General features: G+C 36.9%; 1 protein-coding gene across 6 annotated transcripts in view; it reads left to right on the forward strand.

The window, feature by feature from the left end:
* Window positions 1-12,500, forward strand: part of LOC125030804 (lactosylceramide 4-alpha-galactosyltransferase-like) — a 26,781-nt gene that overhangs the window by 4,450 nt on the left and 9,831 nt on the right. Inside the window, exon 1 of one of the 6 annotated variants that reach the window (XM_047621109.1) lies at window positions 5,763-5,851. The exons of the other annotated variants lie outside the window; for them this stretch is intronic. The gene's annotated coding sequence lies outside the window, so the exon portion shown is untranslated. Of the gene's footprint in view, window positions 1-5,762; window positions 5,852-12,500 lie in introns of those variants that run through there. 6 annotated transcript variants of the gene reach the window in all.

A 12,500-nucleotide genomic window follows, 5' to 3' on the forward strand; every position in this document is an offset into this window, starting at 1 on the left:
TAAAGTTCCCCATCGCGGCAAATGTAATCAGGAAAAAAAATACAGTCTACTATTATCCTATGTAAATCTTCAAAAAGTTAGTCAAAGGGCACACCAGGCGTCGACTTGCGAGGAGACTATAACATGTAAACCTTTATTACTGAGAAGTGATAAAGGTTTACATTGTACATTACTTTCGCGTTGTTCATTACTTCCCTAAACTCTCACAGCTCACCACAATTATTTCCTACTGAAACTCATGTTTGGCAAAAAGGCTCTTTAACATTAACACTTCCGTCAATGTTTGCGTCCTCGTGTGAACTTTCCTTATGAAATAAAGTGATTGTATCACACTCCCAAGGCAGCAAACTTAGTGCCCACGTAAGCAAACATCCGTCAATTGAAAATAAAAATATTCCAGAATATTAACTTGCGTTTATATTAATTTATATCTAATTCAGTAAAACAAAATAAAACATTGCAGTTGTATAAACCTCCGTAGCACAAGATCAAGACTTGCGAGAATGCCTCAGATTCACTCGGAATCGTAAAACTTGACGGAAAAGTTACAAGTGTGATAAGTCTGTTAAACGTAGAGATACTAATAACTTAACTGTAACTTAGGGTAAGTTAGACTGGTGTTCACTGTGGGTGAGAACTCTATTGCGACTAAAATGTTTCAGAAATTATAGAATTGTTTGTGAGATAACTTTTTTTTTTTTTTATACCATAAAGTGTAGTGGCTTTGTTTTCAGGGTAGTTATATCGTGCAAATATAGGCCTACACTAGAATTACACAAGAATTTTAGGAGAGTCCTTGTCTGCCGGCATACAGTCTATCTATCTACCTATCCATCTATATGCATTTTTTATGTATATATGCATATATATATGTATATATATATGTATACATATATATGTATGTATTTATATAAATATATGTATCTATACACGTGTATATATACATATATGTATATATATGTATATAAATGTATGTGTGTGTGTATCTATATAAAAATATATATTCATACATATATATATATATATGTAGGTATGTATACACACATACATGCATATGTATATATATATATATATATATGTATATATATGTATATATATGTATTTACATATATGTATGTATATATGTATGTATGTATGTATGTATGTATACATATGTATATATATATATATATATATGTAAAGAGAGAGAGAGAGAGAGAGAGATAAATAGTTAGACAGATAGATAGAGATATATGTATACATAATACATATATATATGTATATATATAGTCTGTATATAAACTTGTCTGTCGATCTTTCTGTATCTATCTATCTATCTATCTATCTATATATATATGATATGAGAACACACACACACACACACACACACACACACACACACACACACACACACACACACATATATACACACATATATATATATATATATATATATATATATATACATATATACACATATATGTATGTATATGTATATATATTGTATGTATGTATGCGTATACGGATATATGTATATATGTATATATATGTATTTATATATATAATGTATATATATACGTATATATATATATATATATATATATATATATATATATATATGAATGTATGCGCATGTATAGCTGTATATGTTCATATTTTTCATTCCAATATGGGACCTGTACTATCGCTGGCGGTACAGGGCACGTTTGTACTGCTCTTGTTTCAGTGTAATTGCGTTGGTGGAGTGTTAAGCGTGCAGGTTGTTATCATTTGCTTTTATCTTGCGCTGTATCCATTTCTCCGAACTAATATGACTAAAACTTTTTAGTTTTTTGCATTTTTACTTATCTGTACATTTCCGGTGTATCCGCGTTCCTTATAAATATAACTTTTTTTTATTGTTTTTTTTTTCTTTTTTATTAAATTACTGTATCTTTATCTCTTTATTATCATGTTCTTTAATCAACGCAATGACCCACTTAACAGTCTAGCCAAGATGGATGGAAGAGTGACATATTGGCGAATAAAAATCAACCGAGAATCGACAAATTGCTGTTGGAAATTGTTGGAAATTAATTGAGATAGAATGATGTCATAAGCACACGTCGCATACAGTCAGTCATTGCCTCTCTCCCCCCCCCCCCCCCCCTTAAAGTCAGTCATTCACCCTTCCCCGTCTTAAGAAAGAATGATCGCTGGACGTGAAAACTTACGCACACTAGTACAGACAATTTTCGAATTTTGGATTTACTGATCGATTAATACGATAACCTCAGATGAAATGAAAGAAAACTGACTGTACGTAAAGCGTGGAAGGAGAAGAGAAATATATCCAGAGGAAAATAAAAACAAAAGGAAGGAAAACCCGTACGTGATTTATTTATTTAATTTGTTTATGTTCATTAAACTATTAATTGTTATTGCTTTTATTGTGGAGGGATACGAGAGCCAAATTTGTTTTAAATTAAATGGGTTCACAGTCAAACTGATTCCTCAGACTTCCTGTATATATTCCTCTGCATCATTATTGTTGATGAAATAATTGAAACAGTGAACTAGTGAAAAAAAATTCATTATGAATCAATAATACCTACATATTTTATATTTAACATGAAATCTGTAAAACTCTGGTTTGTAATTGTAATGAGCAACACAAACAGCCAAGAACAATTAACCATTTTTCTGAATGATGTGACGTCTAGATGTGCCTATTATCCTACCGTTCGTTGAATAAGAAAACAAATACACAGAAGGACAATGATAAATCAAAACTGAAATAAAACAAATAAATACATAGAAAATAGAATATAAGTAGATTTTTTTTTTTTTGAATCAGCAAAACGAACTGGTTTCAAGGAGAATGGATATCTTCCCCGCTCAACGTGGCTTACATTTACAAAATTAATGACGTCATTAGCCATGTCGAATGTTATTTGCTTAAAAAAGGCAAAGAAACACCCAGAAAAGCATAAAATCATGAATAGAATAGAGAAAAATACATGCGTATAGTGGAGTAGACAAACAAAGGAACAATAGGTAAAATAATGCGTGAAAATGGATCTTTCCTAAAATTAAATCAAAGTTTCCTAAGTAGAATAAAAGTTAAAAAAAAAAAGTAAAAATCAGTGATAATCAATAATGATATTAAGCTCACAAAAGTGAGAAATAATTTACACAAAAGTGAAACTTCGACGAGAGTATGGGGTGAAAGGGTAAACTAAAACAGATGTGACTTAAATGAACCAAAGATAAAATCAAACTAAAACAGAAATAAGTAAACACATGTACATGAAGAAACAAAGAAGATGATCATAAGCGTTGGCAAGCGGGGAAATTCCGGAAGGCTGACGGTGAGATGCCAGGGAGATAGCAGACTGTGGGATGTCACTTAACAGTTCTCCCCCGCCCTGGGTCAAAGATCAGTGGAAACCTGAAGAATATAAGCAGCCTGAGTCCTGACTGTACACGAGGAGAGGACATATAAATACAGAAGGCATAATAATAAATATAAAACCAGAAACGTAAGTACATAGATATGGTTAAGAATTGAAAAGTTCCTATAACCAGAATGGTACTATGCCTTTAACATTACAACAATGCTTGTTCCTTTGTAGCAATAAGCTAAAAGTTCACCGAAAGAAGACCTTAAATGTCTGCTTCTAAGATCACACCTCATTTCAGTATGGTACTTGTTCAAAAGCGCACTAAAAAGATCTCTAAGAACATTATTTGTCGTGAGTAGGCTGACAGGACTGACAGGGGCAGGGGAGATCTTGTTAGGACCACTACCCACAGATCGTCATTAACTAACAATTTCTAGAACAGCATTATTAGCCTACAACAACCACTGAAGTATAGGAACTATTGATGCATCTCCTTATCAGTTCGGTGCTGGATGTTCGGAATGTTGTCAACAGTTTCCTCACATCTATCAAAAATGAACCTGTTATCAATTAAGAAGTGTCTCTAATTTCCTAGATGGTTTAATTTAAAACCGAGCAATTGTCTAGAACCGGAGTTTCATCTGAAAGGCTAGATGCACCATCAACTGCCAGGGCTTGTGATGGTGGTAGTTCCCCTGTGAAAAAGTCACAATGGAGTCATTAAGACCAGAATTAGCAACCACATCCTCTATGAAGCGCCCAGTGGAAGCTCCATCGTCCATTATCATTATTGTTGATGCAGTTAACAATACAAAAGTACATAATATTTTTCTTCTTTTTTAAATCTTTATCGCTATCAATTCTTATCTATATTATAATTCTGGTAGTGATTCATTCATCCGTCCTTTCGTCAATTCGGACGTTATACTAACATTAAAATGCCTGAAATCATATTCAATTTAACTGCGGATTTGAAGTCTCTGCTTTGACTTGGAGTCACTTATGTATCATCATCATTTCTACCATCATTCTTTTTCTTCGAGGCAAGTACACTGCACTGAAATAGTTAGACCGTCAGTTTCTGCACATTTATTATTTACACGGCTATCTGAGGGGAAAGTTAAGAAGGAAGGTAGACTGGGAAGGAAAAAGAAAGGGCGAGAAGAAGGAGAGCGGAGGGAAAAAGTGAGGGGAAGGGGAAAAGGAAGATGACGGAAAAACAAGGGAAACAGAGGGACTGGGTAAGGGGGAAGGGAGAGGGAGCATAGATAAAAAGGGGGGATGGGAGAAGGAGGGAAGTGGAGAAAAGAGCGAAGTAGGCGGGGAAATTTAAGAAAGGAGAGGATGGAAGTGAAAGGGGGCAGATGTAGGGCTTAAAGTTGGAGGGGAGGAATGAATGTGTAGTAATATCGTAGTCGCCCCTGAAATGTAATTATATCATAGTATCCCCTGGAAATCGCCTATTCACGAATTTCTAAGTTTCTTTTCTTTCTTTCTCATATTATAAATACTATTGACATGTGTACTTTGATAAACATATTATCTTGTTATGTTTAACTGACGAATATTGGTTTATTTGCATAGTTATGTTGTCAAAAGTACTTGTAAGTCGGTCCATTGTACATATTTTTTCTCGGGAAATTGAATAAACCAAGGCACTAGAACGGGATTAACATTACGACCTTAATATGATACAAATATTCTCTCTAGTCTTGTCTTCCGCTGACTTATCGATAAGCCTTATAAGACTTATCACGGCTGCATAGACAGTTTGGCTACTCTGAAATCAGCACGGCCTTAACGGACTATATACGGCGGTAGAAATCCTGTTCGGCCAAGAGACCTCATCTTGGTCTTTAAGCGACTTTTACCGCCGTCAAATCGAGATAGACGGTTTAGCCACGTCTCTATAATAACAACAAACGCACTAGCCATAAGCAATAAGACAACAAATTTAATGAATATTAGGAAGTGAGATAGGGGGGGGGGGGGGGCAGAGCGGGATAGCGAAAGGTAGAGGGAGAGCAAGAGGGCAGGCAAAAGGTAAAAAGGATGAGGGTGGAAGAGAGAGAGAGAGAGAGAGAGAGAGAGAGAGAGAGAGAGAGAGAGAGAGAGAGAGAGAGAGAGAGAGAGAGAGAGAGAGAGAGAGAGAGAGAGGAATACCACCTTTATTTTCATTATCATTATCAGCATTATTGTTACTATTACCCTTGTTGTTACTATTATTATTACCATTGTTATAATTTCTGTGAAATTTCACTTTTAACATTTCTTTAAGATAATAATAATGTCCAGTGCTTCTAAAGGATATTTGGAAAGCCAGATAACATAATGTCATAGCAGAATGTAGCGATATCTAATCGAACTGTTGCGTTATCTGATAATAGTCTTGCCCGAACGGTAATACTTCACAGAAGGCTTGTATTTTGTGGGAAAGGCATCGCAACGCATGGTATGTGCCTTAAAGGTCTAATAAACTGGCACTGAAGGTTAGTAAACACCAGATAGGTAGATTTATGAATAATTGTGTGTGTGTGTGTGTGTGTGTGTGTGTGTGTGTGTGTGTGTGTGTGTGTGTGTGTGTGAGTGTGTGTGTGTGTGTGTGTGTGCGCGTGTGCGCGTGTGTATGTGTGTGTGTGTGTGAGTGTGTGTGTGTGTGTGTGTGTGTGTGTGTGCGCGTGTGCGCGTGTGTGCGTGTGTGTGTGAAATAGAGGTACATGGTTTGGCTTTGCATTTAATACTCGAATTATTATAGTATTATAGGGAGGACAGTTCGGTTATCTACATCAAGAAGCCGAAATCCATCTTCGGCAAGTTCATTTGGAGGAATTATGTAAGAATCAAATTCAACTTGTAAAAGTCTGAAAAATGCCTGATGTCATTGACAATTTAAAAGGTGGTCCTTTACTTTCTTTTTCGAAAGTAATCAGGTTGGATATGTTTCTAATATTTTGTGGTTTTGTTGGTTGTTTCAAATCTCGGATTCGCATTTGCCTTGACCCTGTTTCCGTGTATGACCTTTTGACGTGCAGAGAGTTAATCCGTTTAGTTTGAATGCCTGTTTTGTTAACAATTGTTTGTGGAGGTATTAACCAATGAGAATAGTCGCCCTTTATGAATTTATGAATGAGTATACATGTATCAAATTGACATTTCTTGTTGAACTTTTAACCAATTTATTTTTTTAAATAGGGGGTTATGTGGTTATGTTTATTTACGTTGCCTAATGCCACTCTTGCGGTTAAGTTGTGTATTTGAGTTGGTTCAGCCCCATATATTGGAACAGTAGTTTATAATGCCGAGTGCAAGGGTTTGTACAACAATAATTCTCGTCTCACTAGGGACTTTGCTTATTATGTGATTTAGGTATATCGGTGTAAGTGTTGTCCATGTCTGCTTGGTTTAATATTCAAATTCTATGATTGTGTTTATGGGGATTTTGGCTATGTTTTACCGACTGCCTATAAATATGCATTGAGTTTTATCAAGATTTACTTTAAGGCCGTTGTCAAAATATATTTTTTCTTCTGTAAGAGTCTGTTGGGTATTTTCATTTTGTTAAATAAGATTTCATGGCTGACACTATCAAATGCTTTTGACAGATCACACAAAGTGAGTAGATTTTTTTATTCGTATCTATGTTATCATGATTTTTTTGTTTGTAATTTTTGATAAGGCTGTTTGAGTGGATAGCTTACTTCTAAACTCATGTTGCGTGTCGGAAATAAGGTGATTGGATTCTAAGATTGTTGATAGTTGATTTGCAACATTTTTTCTAACACTTTAGATATCATTGGGAGTAGAGTTATAGGACTTTAATTGTTCAATTGTTCTGCATCTCTTGATTTGAAAATTAGCTGGCACTAATATTTTGACAAAGTGATTTTGGTCGTAATTTGTCAGGTCAGGGGATTTTTTTATGACGGGTTGTCGCTTGAGCCTCTTTCACTGTCATAATTAATAGTTCGTGGCTGCAATTTGACAAGGGATAACGTCAGTATAGTTAATGAGATCAGATCTGTTTGATATTATGATGTCTAGCACGGATGAGGTGTTTTCTGTGATCCTGGTAGGTTTATTTTTAAACTGTGTTGATTTGTTTTTCTTAATGGTCCCAGCTAACTTTGCATTTGATTTGTTCAGGTCATCGTTTAAGTCACCCAAGATGAAACAAAGGTCTTCTTTTCATTGATATTTCTCTAAAAAAAATATCTTCTGTAGTATGATGGTGTCTATAGATTGTACCAATAATGGAGGAGGGATATATACTACTTTGTACAGTTACCCAAATGTCCTCTACAGCTGTATTATTTACATCTGTAGTGGAGATTTCATTTAATTTAAGGGTTGCCCTGCATCACATCTATTAACACAAAAAATTTGAATGTTAATAAAATTACTTGACATTTCTTCATAAAGCCATGTTTCACTAATGAAAAGGATGTCGATATTTCCGTGATCATCATTTCAATTTCTTCAAAGTGACTAATGAGAGATTGCGCATTGTTATGTTCTATTTTGCATAGCAGGATGTGAACTTTGGGCTTGCTAACTGTGTGACGGCGCCAAACAAGCTAGGCGTTTTTGTACTTGTTTTTGTTCAAAAATACTTTTACATTTTTAGGGAAAACATCTGAATTTGTGAAGAGTTCTGAGAGTATATCTTTGTTTCTGATTGTTATTGTGAAACTAGAATGAAATTGATGTATCATGTTTGTCTTATATGCTTTAGCATTTACTGTATTTTCAAACTCTTGGGCAAAAAGGTATTCTATCTCTTCTTCCTCTGTGTCAGGGTGACAAATTGTGATGTATAAGTACACTACCTGGGGACGTTCTGCACCTTGTAGTGGTTTGGATGTTTGGCGCTCCTCGCGTGCTTTTCTTCTCCCTTTTCTGGAGGTGACGGTGACGAAATCTTCCTTGTCTTGCTCGTTTGTTTGTTTGTTGAGCTACTGGTCGTTCTGCGATGTTGACAAAGACCGTGGGCACTTGTGGGGTAGGAGAAGGGACAGGGACTCCAGGAACCTGCTGATGAATTGCGTCATCTGTAGTGATCGACTTCGCCGATCTTACGTCAATCACCCCAGGAGGTAATACAGTATATCAAAATCTCCTCTCACTTCGCACTCTCCCACAGTCACGGATAAAGGAATTATAAGCGAACCAAAGGTGGCAACACTTCCACCTGGTGGCGCCTTGCGTGGTGTCATTTTGCCTTGTTTTTTCAATGGGGGTTGTGGAGGCAGATTTTTTACGTCGGAGCCTTCCCACGCGACCCTTTTCTGTAATGTGACACATCCGGCCGGCAACATCAACTCCAGGCCCCGAGAAAACTGTGTTTATCTCGCAAGTGAGGAGGATGCCCGCACACACGCCATGCTACGATGACTGCTGCCAAATCATTTTTGTTTTGTTTTTTTGTCAGATTATTTTATTTTATATTGTTTTATCAAACATTAATCCTCAAAGCACCAAAGAACATTTCTATTTACATTTAGGATTTATATATATACATGTATATATATATATATATATATATATATTAACGATCACTTCAAGCTTAATCATTTTGATTTTACGTTTTACATATCTATTTATTTCATTTAAATCTTGTATCAAGAGTATTTATGTGTATTCGATCTTTTAGCATTTTATCAGCCAATTAATATTTTAAATTAATTACTTTAAGCCTATGATTTTTAAAAAGCATTTTATTGCATATACCGAGATTGAATAACATTTAGAGTTTACAATTTGTTTCATTAAAAGAACCATTACTAGTCCATTTCCCCCGCCTACAAGGTGACGAGGGAAGCAAGGTCAGCAGGAGGGGGGATTTTGCTAGCGGTCTGCCTCGCTGACAGTCTGAGGAACCCCGGAATGGGCTTTCCCTGTCAAAGCGAAGTGGTCGTGGGGATTGTTCTTAAAATGGGAAGATCATTTGCAAGGTGTTTGTTCGGCCAAGTGACCTAAGTGACCGGAGCTTAATTGTCTTAGCATCTTCGGTTTTTTATTCTATGTTCGTTTCTTTTCTCTCTTATCGTGTATGTTGTATTCTCTTCATTGCATTGTTTTATCGTTTGTTTTATTAAGTGTACTTTATGTTCCATCGTTTGTATTTTAATGTTTAAGTTCCTTTTGTACTACCGTTCATTTTTGTTTTATTCGTGTTTTAATGTTTCCGCGTGTTTTTATCGTTTGTTTTATGGTCTATTTTTGTCTTTAACTTTTATTTTGGAATAAGCTGTTTCATGTCTGCTTAGTTTTATCAACGCCCGAACTTAAGAAAAATAACAGTGCGATTGCTGATGAGATAACTACTTACAGGGAATGGCAACTTAGCTCCAGTAATAGTTTTTCCTTTATTTGAATCAAGGTGACCATCTGCTTAATTGTGTATACTCACACGCCTCTCCTCGGCTCATATCACGCTTACCAACCTTTATATTCTCGCACCAAACATATACACCACACACATACACTACATTTACACTCTTTCGCTCCTTTCCCTACACTTGTTTTCTACACTATCATCCTTCTCCCATACACACTACGTCCCCATACGTCTCTCAAATGTGTGGTGTTAGTGAGAGAGAGGGGAGGGTGGGGATGGGGTGCTCGCTAGGGAGGTGGGCACAGGCGTAGAGGTTGTATGGGGGGGAAGGTTACGGGAGTGTTCATGATTTTGCAGGATGGAGGTATAAGACGTTCTCACAGGGGGAGGGGATGCGAAAGGGAAGGGTTGGTAGGAGGACTGGTCGTGGGCAAGGGAGGGGAGAGAGGACGAGGTTTGGAGGGAGGGGGTGAAACTGCTGTGAGCGATGCTTCCTCTCCGCATTCTTGTTCTGGTTAGGCATCACACCTTGGTCAATCAATTTACTGATGGTAGACAGCTGGTCACAGAACATTCCAATCAGCAAGTCTATCATGTTTTCGATGATATCTTGATTGATCATAGGTGGTTCGTTATGTGTCTGGGTGCCCTGATGACTTGGTTTGCGGAAAAAAAAATCACAAAGGACGTGGATATTTTTGGTAGTGACTAATCTGCGGTTGGAATGTTTGCTGTTGTCGTTGCGAGCACTAAATTGTTATTATTCAAACGCTGATCAGTCGTTGTATGCACGATGACCATTATCATCCATTTAATGTCACGTGTCACGTTCTTTGGTTTTCTAGAGTCCGATAAGTCTAAAATAATGCTATGAGCCTTCTTCAGGGCTGTAAAACTTCTTTAAATTGTCGCACAAGACCATCCTTGCCCATGCTCTCTTTGTTGCGATAAAGCAAGAGATGGTGTTCTGCACTATTATTATGCTGCCTATTTGATGCACTTTTTTTTTTTTTTTTTTTTTTTTTTTTTTTTTTGTAATCACTGTTATCAGTGGATGCACTGTTTTCATTGCAATGTTTGGAAGGGATGTCAGGATTGTTAAAAGCCCTGAGCGGAAGGGCAGCCTTGACCTCGGCTAGCGAGGGGATGCCCATCATCATGGGGAGGGGTAGCTTTGACCCGCGTTGCCGTGGGGCCCGTTGCCTTGGGCCAAGGGTCCCCGTTGACTCTGGGGAAAAGAGCTCGAGCTCGCTGCCGGAGGAGGCGCCGGGGAAGCCCCTGAGCTGTAAAAACACGTCCGATCGCTACGACTCTGAGATAGATAGATAAATAGACCGACACACAAAGAGAGAGAGAGAGAGAGAGAGAGAGAGAGAGAGAGAGAGAGAGAGAGAGAGAGAGAGAGAGAGAGAGAGAGAGAGAGAGAGAGAGAGAGTGAGTGAGAGACAGATAAACAGACAGAGAGATAAAAGGAAATCAATGAAAGACTGATGAATAGACAAACATAGACACAGAGAATGAGAGAGAGAGAGAGAGAACAAAGATCAGAAGAAGCACGTACACGGTCACAGATGAATACCCAGACACACATAAAGATACACACATACCCATCAAGGAAACATGCACTTATTTACACAATTGCACGAAGTACGTGTCCATGATAAAAAATAAGAACTTCCATAAACAGCTACGTAAAATAGCAGTTATTAGCCTTAGGCCAATTATCCCCTGAGAAAGAAGAGGAGAAAGAGAGAAAATAAGAAGAAATAAAAGGAGGAAGAGACAAAAAAGCTAAGAAACAGAAAAAAGAAAAAGATAATGCGGAACAGGATAGAGAATATTAGGGAAATTGAAACTAATACTGATAAGAATTTTGGGTTTTTGGGTTAAGTACTCGGGAGGTAAGCGAGTATGAGTCAAAGCCGTTCTTGCGAGTGTGTGTGCATTTGCATATGTTCTTTCTTTACATCACCTCCTCACTTCTAATGATATATATACGTATACACACACACACACACACAAACACACACACACACACACACACACACACACACACACACACACACACACACACACACACACACACACACACACACACACACACACACACGCATTCATATATACGTATGTGAATATAAATGTACGTACGTATATATGTATGTATGTATATGAATATGTAGACGTGTAAAAATAGTCGTTTTATTAATTTGTTTTACCAGATAAGGGACAATTAACCTGATGAGTCATAAACATAAGGAAATATTTCTCGCTAAGAAAAGAAAGAAAATAGAAGCTCCATATAATGTTTTATATGATGATCTTAAGATAGGATTTGATATTTCTTAAACAGGATTTTATGCTATTACATAAATTAATGTTCATTTCACAGTATTTTACGAACGGCTTAGAACTCTCTCTCTCTCTCTCTCTCTCTCTCTCTCTCTCTCTCTCTCTCTCTCTCTCTCTCTCTCTCTCTCTCTCTCTCTCTCTCTCTCTCTCTCTCCCTCTCTCTCGCTCTCTTTCTTTTTCTCTCTCTCTCTGTGTATATATATACATATATATACATATATATGTATACATATATATACGTATATGTATATATATATGTATACATACACACACACACACACACACACACACACACACGCACACACACACACACACACACACACACACACACACATATATATATATATATATATATGCGTGTGTGTGTGTGTGTGTGTGTGTGTGTGTGTGTGTGTGTGTGTGTGTGTGTGTGTGTGTGTGTGTGTGTGTGTGTGTGTGTGTGTGATATAACT

Source organism: Penaeus chinensis, chromosome 11, assembly GCF_019202785.1.
Source record: "Penaeus chinensis breed Huanghai No. 1 chromosome 11, ASM1920278v2, whole genome shotgun sequence".
In the NCBI taxonomy this organism is placed as follows: domain Eukaryota; kingdom Metazoa; phylum Arthropoda; class Malacostraca; order Decapoda; family Penaeidae; genus Penaeus; species Penaeus chinensis.